Source organism: Oryctolagus cuniculus, chromosome 21 (genome assembly GCF_051225735.1).
Source record: "Oryctolagus cuniculus isolate XC-2025 breed Fujian yellow rabbit chromosome 21, ASM5122573v1, whole genome shotgun sequence".
In the NCBI taxonomy this organism is placed as follows: Eukaryota; Metazoa; Chordata; class Mammalia; order Lagomorpha; family Leporidae; genus Oryctolagus; species Oryctolagus cuniculus.
Window position 1 is genome coordinate 29859202 of NC_142887.1, and position 13536 is coordinate 29872737.

Below are 13536 nucleotides of genomic sequence, written 5' to 3' on the forward strand. Positions count from 1 at the left end.
CAGCTTCTGCACAGCTGCCTCCAGTTCAGCTAATAAACTGTAGGACTTGCTCCTGATTGGAGAGCAGCGTACTCAGCCGAGTTGGGATTGGCGGAGGAGGACTATAAAGGAGGAGAGAGACGGCATGCACCAGGAACATCTATGGGGAACATCTAAGGGAACCCGTGCAGCCCCCGAGAGAACCGGCCGGTGGTGTGCCGCTCCCCTGCGGAAGTGGGGAATGTGGCCAGGGGGAACTGCCCTTCCACGGAGGTGGAAGGGATAGTAGCCAACCCGGGAAGAACCAGCAGCAAACCCGGGGAGGGCCGAGCAGACGAAAGAACAGCGCAGGGTCCTGTGTTGCTCCTCCACGAAGAGGGGGAGCGACATAATGGTGCCGTGACTCGGATTAGGAAACCTAGCTCGGATAGGAAACCTAGGAGGGAAGAAATGACTCGGATAGGAAACTTAGGACGGATATGAAACTTAGGAGGGAAGAAACGGGAAGAACTGGGAAAATACCGGAGAGAGAGACTAGCAAACAGCCTAGGGAAAAGCCGGACGAAAAGGGTGCCGGAAGAAGCTATTGAAAGCCTAGGCATAGACTCGGATACGGACTACGGGGGGAAGCTGGGAGAAATCTCTAAGGTCGAAAGCGAAAGTGAAAGCTAGAACAAACAGATTCGGATGCAGACTGTGGGGAGAGGCCAGGAGAAATGAGGGAGGAGTATTGTTGGAAGAAAGCTTGGGGAAACATACCGGGTAGAGAAAAATGTTAGGGAAATTGAAGCCGCGGGGGGCAGGCCGAGGCGGAAACGAAAGCCACTTTGGGGTTCTCAGGTTAGCCCGGGAATAGGGGGCGAAAAGTTGAAACCAGAAGCTGAGACCTAAGCCAGATTGGGATCCGTCTGATTAGCCCGGGGAGCAAAGGACGGGAAGCCAAATCGTGGGGCGGAGACGTACGCTGGGTTGAATTCGCCAGGCTAGCCCGGGGAACTTAGATTGAATCCTAGTGGCGGAGACGTGAGCTACGCTGTGTTACTCGCGGAAGCCGCCGCATGCAGAGAGCACGGGGCGTGAATAGATAGGGAACGGGGCTGGCGTAGGCCGTGGTGCGGACGCGAAGGGCGTGGAGACCGCGGAGCGCGAAGCCAAGCCGCGCAAAGCCGGGAAGCCGCGCAGATGAGGCGCGCGGGCTGAAGCGGCGCAGAGCCGGGAACCCGCCGGCGGGGCGAGGTGCCGGAAAGCCGCAGGGATAAGAGAAACAGAAGTTTGGAAGTGAAGTAAAAGAGAAATGGGAATGCTGGAAGATAGAAGTGAAATGGGAGAGGTAGGAATGCCCGGAGATAGAGAAATAGAGAAAAATAAGGGCTCCCCTCAACATGCCAATTAGAAGGCTTGGATTCGGTCTGCCCGATTAGTGAGGCGATGAGCACCTGGGCGGCTAGCCGCAGGTCACTGAAGACAGGCACGAATTAACATCAGTAAAGCTTCCCCACAATGCAACAATTAGGAGGCTTGGATTCGGTCTGCCTGATTTAAGGCGGTAAGCGCCAGCAAAGCTCGACCAGAGTATGAGCTGCAGGTCACCGAAGATAGGCACGAACCAACACTAATAAGTCTCCCCCACAATACGGCAATGAGAAGGCTTGGATTCGGTTTGCCTGATAGGACTTGTAAGAGCCTGTGGCAACTCCCGAATACAGGCACGCATCAGCGCCTAAAAACCTCCTCACAACATGGCGAAGAGAGGACCCGGATTCGGTTTGCCTGATAGGACTTGTAAGAGCCTGTGGCAACTCTAGCCGCGGGACACCGAAGACAGGCGCGTATCAACGCTAAAAAATAAAAAGAAAGGGGGATCTGTGGGGAGCAATCCGGACTAGACTAAGTTACTCGAATTAGGACTTATTCTATGCATCTGCTCTCCCACAATATGGCGCTGGGAGAGAAGTAAACAGCTTCTGCACAGCTGCCTCCAGTTCAGCTAATAAACTGTAGGACTTGCTCCTGATTGGAGAGCAGCGTACTCAGCCGAGTTGGGATTGGCGGAGGAGGACTATAAAGGAGGAGAGAGACGGCATGCACCAGGAACATCTATGGGGAACATCTAAGGGAACCCGTGCAGCCCCCGAGAGAACCGGCCGGTGGTGTGCCGCTCCCCTGCGGAAGTGGGGAATGTGGCCAGGGGGAACTGCCCTTCCACGGAGGTGGAAGGGATAGTAGCCAACCCGGGAAGAACCAGCAGCAAACCCGGGGAGGGCCGAGCAGACGAAAGAACAGCGCAGGGTCCTGTGTTGCTCCTCCACGAAGAGAGGGAGCGACACAAAGCTGATGGAACCTCTGAAGAGAGCAATGAAGACAGAGATCAAAGGCATCTTCACTGGTCGTGGAAGGCACTGGAGAAAGGCAGAATGGGAGAAGCCATGACTCAACCCCATGGGCCAGTGATCCCTGTCCTGCCCCTCCCAGCCCCTTCTCTCCCCTTCCTCCACCTCCTTTGCTCTCCTCAAGATCTTGCACAGGACGTAGCTGCTTAGGTTCTTCACTGTGCCCTCAGCCTCACTGATGCTCTCATCCACTTTAGCCTCTGCACTTCCAAGTTAGGCTGGGACCATGACATCTCAACATGGGACCCATGTCCTCTGTCATTGTCTGAGGGAGTCCACAGCCCTTTAGCAGCTCCACACACACCTAAATATCTTCTTCGCCTGAGCACTCGGGCCCTTCACTCTGAGAGAGAATTTACAGCATATTCTGACAGTCACAAGCTCCCAAGGGTAGTCAGTTATGTGCTATATCCTTACAATTGCCACAAAAAGGAGAAGTAGATGACTGTATAGTAAACAGCAGCTGAAAGCCCTCCAATTCTGCCCTCCAATAAATCAGTGAGAAACCAGGTAAAAACAGTCACCATTAACATTTTGTAAGTTTTTAATCTTTTGATTCAGTGGGAGAAATGCATAGGAGAGTGAGGGCCCTATCTAAAAAAGACAGAGAAATCTGGATTCATACCGAACACCACTAGCCACCATGTGGAGGAGTATGCAGGCCAGGAAGCATGGAGCAGATGGCCTGAAGACCACATGCCCAAAGGTGCAGGGGCAGCAAGACCATCCAGCACAAAAGGGAAAAGGGCCAAAAAGCCATTAGCATTTCAAGAATCCTGGAAACTAACCCAACGTCTGCAGGAACCCAGGCAGTACCGAGCACAGAAAAACAAAGCACAGCTGACTCTCAGGAAGAACAGGGGGTTGGTGGCAGTCCGAGTACAACCTGCTGCTCTGCAGTTCCACAGGAACACAGAAAACGGAAGCCCACATTCATGGTGAAAACCAGCAGTGGGCAGCCACTGCCGGGAGCACAAGCAGTCTGTGGCTTCCCCAAAGCCTTATTCATAGAGAATGAGCACTCTCTGAGGAGTCTGCTGCCTTCGGGAAGAACCCACTTTCTAGGCTGAACTTGACCTGACCTTGAGCTTGTCCAAGGTGATAAGTACAATGGTCCCCAGCAAAACTCTCAAAACTATCACAGCCACTGCTTAACTTTGTGGATACTCTAAGTAGTTAACAACTCCCTTAGAGAAAGGACAAACTAACCCAACAATATTGCAGGAGAGCTAAGTCATGAGTGTCTGTAGGGGACTCAGGAAGCTCTGGCACACTCCTGGGAATCTAGAAATGCACAGGTGCACCCTTCTCTGATGAGAGAGCCTCAAGGTGCTGGACTTCTCACATACACAAGGACTAATGCCAAACCTCTTGCTCCTCCTGGGGTACTAGAATCTACCCATGGGCTGGGAAGAAGGCACCACTGAACAGCCTGGGCAATCAGACTCTGAGACCTTGTCTGGCAAATGTCACTCTTGTTGTCACAACTTGTTCTGAGTCCAGGGGGGCCTCCACAGGAAGCACTGACCCTGGGAGTGCTCAGGATCAGGATCTCCCAACACAAGCAGAATCACCAAGAAAAGACTGCAGCCAGCTGACACTACCTCTGAGGAAGTACAGACATGGAACTCACTAGGCCCAGAGCACTCGGCATTCACACTATACTCAAATTAGTGAAGGAATCTATGTGTTAAGCCCTACAAACATCAAGAGAAGTGTTTCACAGGATAGGAAATAACAGGAAGGGAATATATCTTATGAGAGGAGTGACTCAAGTTTCTGGAATTCAAAAGAACAACTGAGAACCCCCCTGCAGGGGCCTGCACCAGCTTCCTACAGTCACCATAGCTCCTTACTGCCATCTGCCTGGCTTTAAAGGAAGGTTGCTCACAGTTCTGGAGGGCAAGGCCTGATGTCAGAGGCCTGCTGCTCCCTGCTCTATCTGAAGGCTCCAGCGTAGGGTCCTCCATGGGCTCTTCCTAGTTTCTGGCACTTGCTGCATCTTGGGTTGTTGCTTTGCAGCTGCAACTTCCCAGCCTCTGCCTGTGCCATCAGTCTTCTTCCTTCCACATCCACATTTGCCTGGAATGGAAGGACAACAGCAATGGATCAGGGCCCACTCTGACACAGGATGAGCTCATCATCCCTGACTCTACCTGTGAACACCTTATTTCCACAGAAAGCCTCCCACACAGACATTGAGCGCTAAGGCTTAAACGTTGCAGGACAAACTCCTCATACAATAGGATTTTGAACAGGCAAAAGAAACACCGAACCTGTGGATCAGACCCTGCAGATGACCCAGTCCAATGAATAATAAGCAAACAATAGTTTCAGAAACCTGTGGGACACTATCAAGCATAACACATATTCATAAAGAGTCCAGAGAGACAGGGATATGAGACAGGGACAGCAAGAATATATGAATTGTGTCCCCAAATTGCCTAAACATTTTGAACAAGAATAATCAAAATATGCATGGGTGTTTGGCCAAGTCATAAAGCAAACAGGACATCAATATCCAACAAAGAAATGGTTCAATTTGATTCCCTAGCTCTGTCTCCTGTTTCCAGCTTCCTGCTCCTATGAATATTGGGAGGCAGCAGTGAGGGTCCAAGTCGTTGGGCTCATTCCACACATGGGGAAAACTTGGATTGGGAACCCAGTTCCCAGCTGTGATCTTACAGTTGTAGAAAGTACTTCACAGGAGTCAATCAGCAGCTGGAATATCTCTCATGCCTCTATCGCTGACACATCATAGGATGCAAAAATATACATGGAGTTCAATGAACTGCACTAGTAGAAATTCACATCCTAGTAAGTTGGAAGGCAAAGACAAAGACATGCAAGGGCCTCCAGAATGAATTGTCATGCACAAAGTATCTCTGAGAAGATGAACACTGGTATGGCTGTAATCCGTTTTTAAAAAGTATAGCTAGTAATGTTCTGGAATTTAAACATCACACTTTATTCTGCAAATCCCTCACAAGCTTTTTTTTTAATTTGTTTTATTTATTTGACAGGTAGAGTTACAGAAAGTAAGAGAGAGACAGAGAGAAAGGTCTTCCTTTCATTGGTTCACTCCCCAAATACTGCTACAGCTGGAACTGTGCCTATCCAAAGCCAGGAGCCAGGTGCTTCTTCCTGGTCTCCCACATGGGTGCAGGGGCCCAAGCACTTGAGCCATCCTCCACTGCCTTCCTGGGCCACAGCAGAGAGCTGGACTGGAAGAGGAGCAGCCAGGAATAGAACCGGCGCCCATATGGCATGCCGGCACTGCAGGTGGAAGATTAACCAAGTGAGCCACAGTGCCGGCCCCTCCCTTAAAAGTTTGACACTTCCTCAGAAAAGTTCAGAGTGTCAGTATACATAGTAGCCAAATGTGTAAGTGACCCATTTACCCAGCATGTGATAAATGAAAAGCATTAATATGTTTCGTTCACACAGTAGATATTACTCAGCCATGAAAGGATCAGGTGTGGATATATGCTACAATATGGATGAACCTTGGATATATTTTGCTTATTGAAAGAAAACAGACATAAAAGTGACCCTCTATCTCCATGATATGGCCAGAAGTGAAAATAAATCCACAGAGACAGGAGGTAGATAAGGGTTACCAAGGCAAGGCAGGTGGAGAGAATGAGGTTCTCTGGCAAGGAGTATGGTGTTTCCCTTTGAGATGATGAGAAAAGTACAGAAATTACAAGACAGGAAAACCTGAATATACCAAGACCCAGTAAACAGTATGCTTTGTTTATTTTTAAAGATTTATATACTTGAAAGGCAGAGTGATGGGGAGTGGGGGATGATAGGGAGATCTATCCACTGGTTCAGTCCCCTCAGATGACTGTAATAGCCAGGACTGGGCCAGCCTGAAACCACAAGCCAGGAGCTTCCTCCATATCTTTCACATGGGTGGCAGGAGACCAAGCGCGTGGGCCATCTCCCACTGTTTCCCCAGAAGCATTGGCATGGAGCTGGATCAGAAGTGGAGCAGCCAAGGGGCTTCCATAGCCTAGACAGCTCATAGCAAGAGTCTTGGGTGATTGCTGATATATACAGAACTTTCAATCCTACAGCTAAAGATTTTACATTCTTCTCAGCAGTACATGGAACCTACTCTAGGATTGACCACATACTAGGCCATAAAGCAAGTCTCAGCAAATTCAAAAGAATTAGAATCATACCATGCAGCTTCTCAGACCATAAAGGAATGAAGTTGGAAATTAGCAACTCAGGAATCCCTAGAGCATACGCAAACACATGGAGATTGAACAACATGCTCCTGAATGAACAATGGGTCATAGAAGAAATCAAAAGAGAAATCAAAAATTTTCTGGAAGTAAATGAGGATAACAGCACAACATACCAAAACTTATGGGATACAGCAAAAGCAGTGTTAAGAGGAAAGTTTATATCAATAGGTGCCTACATCAAGAAATTGGAAAGGCACCAAATAGATGAGCTTTCAATTCACCTCAAGGATCTAGAAAACCTACAGCAAACCAGACCCAAATCTAGTAGGAGAAGAGAAATAATTAAAATCAGAGAAGAAATCAACAGGATTGAATCAAGAAAAACATTCCAAAAAATCAGCCAAACGAGGAGCTGGTTTTTTGAAAACATAAACAAAATTGACACCCCATTGCCCCAACTAACTAAAAAAAGAAGAGAAAAGACCCAAATCAATAAAATCAGAGATGAAAAAGGAAATGTAACAACAGACACCACGGAAATAAAAAGAATCATCAGAAATTACTACAAGGACTTGTATGCCAGCAAACAGGGAAACCTATCAGAAATGGATAGATTCCTGGACACATGCAACCTACCAAAATTGAACCATGAAGACATAGAAAACCTAAATAGACCCATAACTGAAACAGAAATTGAAACAGTAATAAAGGCCCTCCCAACAAAGAAAAGCCCAGGACCCGATGGATTCACTGCTGAATTCTACCAGACATTTAAAGAAGAACTAACTCCAATTCTTCTCAAACTATTCAGAACAATCGAAGAGGAGGGAATCCTCCCAAATTCTTTCTATGAAGCCAGCATCACCTTAATTCCTAAGCCAGAGAAAGATGCAGCACTGAAAGAGAATTACAGACCAATATCCCTGATGAACATAGATGCAAAAATCCTCAATAAAATTCTCTCTAATAGAATGCAACAACACATCAGAAAGATCATCCACCCAGTCCAAGTGGGATTTATCCCTGGTATGCAGGGATGGTTTAATGTGCGCAAGACAATCAATGTGATACACCACATTAACAGACTGCAGAAGAAAAACCATATGATTATCTCAATAGATGCAGAGAAAGCATTCGATAAACTACAACACCCGTTCATGATGAAAACCCTAAGCAAACTGGGTTTGGAAGGAACATTCCTCAATGCAATCAAAGCAATCTATGAAAAACCCACAGCCAACATCCTATTGAATGGGGAAAAGTTGGAAGCATTTCCACTGAGATCTGGTACCAGACAGGGATGCCCACTCTCACCACTGCTATTCAATATAGTTCTGGAGGTTCTAGCCAGAGCTATTAGGCAAGAAAAAGAAATTAAAGGGATACAAATTGGGAAGGAAGAACTCAAACTATCCCTCTTTGCAGATGACATGATTCTTTATTTAGGGGACCCAAAGAACTCTACTAAGAGACTATTGGAACACATAGAAGAGTTTGGCAAAGTAGCAGGGTATAAAATCAATGCACAAAAATCAACAGCCTTTGTATACACAGACAATGCCATGGCTGAGGAAGAACTTCTAAGATCAATCCCATTCACAATAGCTATAAAAACAATCCAATACCTTGCAATAAACTTAACCAAGGATATTAAAGATCTCTACTATGAGAATTACAAAATCATAAAGAAAGAAATAGAAGAGGATACCAAAAAATGGAAAAATCTTCCATGCTCATGGATTGGAAGAATAAACATCATCAAAATGTCCATTCTCCCAAAAGCAATTTATAGATTCAATGCAATCCCAATCAAGATACCGAAGACCTTCTTCTCAGATCTGGAAAAAATGGTGCTGAAATTTATATGGAGGCACAAGAGACCTCGAATAGCTAAAGCAATCTTGTACAACAAAAACAAAGCCGGAAGCATCACAATACCAGATTTCAGGATATACTACAGGGCAGTTGTAATCAAAACAGCATGGTACTGGTACAGAAACAGATGGATAGACCAATGGAACAGAATTGAAACACCAGAAATCAACCCAAACATCTACAGCCAACTTATATTTGATCAAGGATCTAAAACTAATTTCTGGAGCAAGGACAGTCTATTCAATAAATGGTGCTGGGAAAATTGGATTTCCATGTGCAGAATCATGAAGCAAGACCCCTACCTTACACCTTACACAAAAATCCACTCAACATGGATTAAAGACCTAAATCTATGACCTGACACCATTAAGTTATTAGAGAACATTGGAGAAACCCTTCAAGATATTGGCACAGGCAAAGAATTTCTGGAAAAACACGCGAGGCACAGGCAGTCAAAGCCAAAATTAACATGTGGGATTGCATCAAATTGAGAAGTTTCTGTACTGCAAAAGAAACAGTCAGGAGAGTGAAGAGACAACCGACAGAATGGGAAAAAATATTTGCAAACTATGCAACAGATAAAGGGTTAATAACCAGAATCTACATAGAGATCAAGAAACTCCACAAAAACAAAACCAACAACCCACTTAACAGATGGGCCAAGGACCTCAACAGACATTTTTCAAAGGAGGAAATCCAAATGGCCAACAGGCACATGAAAAAATGTTCAAGGTCATTAGCAATCAATGAAATGCAAATCAAAACCACAATGAGGTTTCACCTCACCATGGTTAGAATGGCTCACATGCAGAAATCTACCAACAACAGATGCTGGCGAGGATGTGGGGAAAAAGGGACACTAACCCACTGTTGGTGGGAATGCAAACTGGTCAAGCCACTATGGAAGTCAGTCTGGAGATTCCTCAGAAACCTGAATATAACCCTACCATTCGACCCAGCCATCCCACTCCTTGGAATTTACCCAAAGGAGTTTAAATTGGCAAACAAAAAAGCTGTCTGCACCCTAATGTTTATTGCAGCACAATCCACAATAGCTAAGACCTGGAACCAACCTAAATGCCCATCAACGGTAGACTGGATAAAGAAATTATGGGATATGTACTCTTTAGAATACTATACAGCAGTAAGAAACAATGAAATCCAGTCATTTGCAACAAAATGGAGGAATCTGGAACACATCATGCTGAGTGAAATAAGCCAGTCCCAAAGGGACAAATACCATATGTTCTCCTTGATCGGTGACAACTGACTTAACACCAAAAAGGAAACCTGTTGAAGTGAAATGGACACTATGGGAAATGGTGACTTGATCAGCATAGCCCTGACTGTTAATGAACAACTTAATACATTATCCCTCTTAGTAGTTTTTTTGTCTGTTCTACTTAATATGACTGGTATAATTCTGTAATTAATACACAGTTATTCTTAAGTGTTGAAATTTAACTGAAATGTGATCCCTGTTAAACATAAGAGTAGGAATAAGAGAGGGAAGAGATGTACAATTTGGGACATGCTCAAGCTGACTTGCCCCAAATGGTAGAGGTAGAAACATACCAGGGGACTCCAATTTAATCCCATCAAGGTGGCATGTACCAATGCCATCTCACCAGTCCAAGTGATCAATTTCAGTTCACAATTGATCATAATGAAAGGACTAAGAGTCAAAGGGAGCACATAAACAAGTCTAGTACCTGCTAATACTAACCGATAGAATAAATAAAGGGGAGAGTGATCCAAAATGGGAAGCGAGATACTCAGCAGACTCATAGAATGGCGGATGTCCTAAACAGCACTCTGGCCTCAGAATCAGCCCTAAAGGCATTCCGATCTGGCTGAAAAGCCCATGAGAGTATTTCAGGCATGGAAAGCCAAGACACTCTGGCAAAAAAAAAAAAAAAAAAAAAACCCTAAATGAAAGATCTCTGTGAGTGAGATCCCAGTGGAAAGAACAGGTCTTCAAAGAAGGAGGTACCTTTCTCTGAAGGGAGGAGAGAACCTCCACTTTGACTATGACCTTGTCTAAACAAGATAAGAGTCGGAGAACTCAGAGGGCTTCCATAGCCTTGGAAACTCATGACTGGTGCATAGGGAGATTACTGATGCCATAAACAGGAGTGTCAATTGGTAAAGTCAACAACAGGAGTCACTGTGCACTTACTCCTCATGTAGGATCTCTGTCCTTAATGTGCTGTACATTGAGACTTAATGCTATAATGAGTACTCGAACAGTATATTTCGCTTTGTGTTTCTATGGGGGTGCAAACTGTTGAAAGCTTTACTTAATGTATACTAAACTGATCTTCTGTAAAAAAAAAAAAAAAGAAGAAATTATCAATTCCCAACTTGACTCTCACTGGGATTAAACATGACAATAGGTCTGATCTGATTTCATCATCATTTAAAAAATCATCTATTATTTTTCACTTTATGTTTGTGTGGGAGCAAACTGTTGAAATCTTTACTTAATGTATGTTAAACTGATCTTTTGTATATAAAGAGAATCGAAAATGAATCGTCATGTGAATGGAAGGGGAGAGGGAGTGGGAAAGGGGAGGGATGCGGGTGGGAGAGATGTTATGGGGGGAAGCCATTGTAATCCCTAAGCCGTACTTTGGAAATTTAAATTCATTAAATAAAAGTTTAAAAAAAATGAAAAAAAAATAAATAAGAGTGCCAATTGTTAAATCAACAATGGAGTCACTGGGTACAGGTTCCCCATGTAGGATCTCTGTCCTTAATGTGTTTTACTATGAAACTTAAAAACAACACTACCAGTCGAACAATGTCCTATACCTTGTGCGGTTGTGTGAGTGCAGCCTGTTGAAATCCTTGCTTAGGGTATACTAAGTTGATCTTCTGTATATGAAGGTAATTGAAAATGAAACTCAATGGAAGGGTGGGATGGGTGAGGGAGTGGGAGAGGGGAGGGCCGCGGGAAGGAGGGAGGTTGGGGTGGGGAGCCACAATGATACAAAAGTTGCACTTTGTAAATTCACATTTATTAAATAAAAACAAAAAAAAATAAAGAATAACTAATTCCAAAAAAAAAGGAAGTGGAGCAGCAGGACTAGAATCAGCACCCATATGGGATGCCTATATTGCAGGTGGTGGCTGAACCTGTTATGCCACAATGCTGGCCTCTAAACTATACACTTTAAATATGTCCATTTATCACATGAGAATTCTATTTTGCTAAAAAGAACATGAATTAAGATGTCTGTACAGTATGCCTCTGAAGATGGTAGACTGAATACAGACCACAGTCATCACTCCTGAGTCACCTTAACAATTCAGTGCTCACAGTGACTTCAGTGGTAAAAGGTCATAGGAGGTGATACTGGAAGCTTAATCCTGGTCTCCTGTCAGAGCCCACTCTGGTGCTGCTCGGTGACTGTGGGGCCAGTGATGAGTTTTCCTCCTCAAAGATCAATCCCCATGTGGATCTTTTAACTCAGTGACCTCCAAAGACATGTGCCCCCACTGGCATATTCAATAACCTTGGAAAACACTCAGAAACAGTTGCATCTATACAGAACATGTAGAGGTCTTTCTTGTCATTATTCCTCAGACTACATATTCCTTTTCAGTGCCTTTACATTGTATTAGGCAGTACAATTTGTAATGATTTATTGGCACAGGGATGACTTAAGTCACATGCAAGATGTGCATAGTTATTTCCAATCCCATGGGCACTTTATAGAAGGGACTTGAATACCTGTGTGTTTTGGTTACTGCTGGTGCTATGGGTGTGGTCCTGGAACAAATGAACAAAAGGCTGTTGAGGGACAAATGAGTTGTCTTTTTGTTGCTGTTCTTCGTATTCCTGTAGGAAGATGAAAGGAAATGCATTCACTCAAGAATGGTGTTGCCATCTTCTTGGCAAAATAAGAAATGATTTCTTCCCAGGCCCAATCATGGATCTCTTTAGTGTGGGCTGCCTGGAGGAGCCACCTGGGTCAGAGTAGGAATGAGTAAGTTCTCACAGTTGGGTGTGCCGTGAAATACAAGAACGGCTGCTGTATTTCCACGAGATGATGGAGAAAGTCAGCATCATGCACTGAACTAGAGTATGGGGACAGCTGCCTGATGCCTGATGACAATGTTGAGTGTACCTGAGGATGTTCCTCAGCCACTCTGTTGCTCAGTTCCCTGCCTGTGGTGTGGAAATGTTAATGGAACCTGTGTTAGGATGACTGTGAGGTTAAAACTAAGTAAATCCAAATCCTGAAGAAAATAGCTGGTATGTCCTAAGCACCACTGATGTAAGCATTACTTCCCAAGTCTGTGGAAGAGTAAGACCTACTGCCCATATAAACACTCTAATTCCCAAACGGTTCAACCCTGTATTTTTGACTCCCCAAATTCTGTCCTTGACCCCTTCACACCCTCCCACCACTACTAGACAAAGTCTCTTTTGTGCACCATTCTGCACAAGTGAGGAAATACAAAGCACAGGGCCCTTCCATCCTTGTCCAAAGCCCCTTGGTCAAGCCTGAAGATCAGATCACTAGAGGTCTCTCTTTGCCACCTGATTTATCTTCCTCACTTGTGACATGGTCATAATAATAATATCAACCTCAGAGAGATTCTACAATACTTAACTCCATTTGTGGTGGTTGTGACAAAAAAATACTTCTCATGATACAGTATTGAGTCAAAGCCCAACAGAAAACACACATGAGGAATGTGCAGGGAGACAGAGTTGCAAGAGACCTCACTTTTACCCAGGAAGGTGGCTGCCTTCAGCCCAGCGAGTGTGAACCAAACCTGTTTTTGGTCACACATACACCTGTCCACTGTCTACTGGGGTGTAACTGTACTATACCCTGTGAGGGCTGAAGCCCACCCTTGGGGATTGGAAACCCACAGATGTTTTCTCCCTTAGGTGTCCATCCTGAGCCATATGAAATCTATTGGAATTCTCTTCACAACAGAGTAACTCTTCTAGCATAACTTCATAATTCTTTGTTACCTTGTCCTAATTGAAATACTGTATGAGTTCCTGGATGACTTAGCTGAGGGACTTTATTCCTTCATGCCTATCTCTGCTTGTATTTCTTGCACAAGAGTTA

General features: G+C 44.8%; 1 long non-coding RNA gene across 5 annotated transcripts in view; it reads right to left on the minus strand.

The window, feature by feature from the left end:
* The window catches only part of LOC149119885 (uncharacterized), an 87017-nt gene that overhangs the window by 53121 nt on the left and 20360 nt on the right, over nucleotides 1–13536 (minus strand). For 2 of the 5 annotated variants that reach the window (XR_016227032.1, XR_016227029.1), the window contains exons 2-3: nucleotides 12180–12287; nucleotides 4261–4451 (exon numbers count right to left, since the gene is read on the minus strand). The exons of 1 other annotated variant lie outside the window; for it this stretch is intronic. This is a non-coding gene — a long non-coding RNA (uncharacterized LOC149119885). The remainder of the gene's footprint in view (nucleotides 1–4260; nucleotides 4452–12179; nucleotides 12288–13536) is intronic. 2 more of the 5 variants (XR_016227030.1, XR_016227031.1) reach the window with 1 other exon arrangement.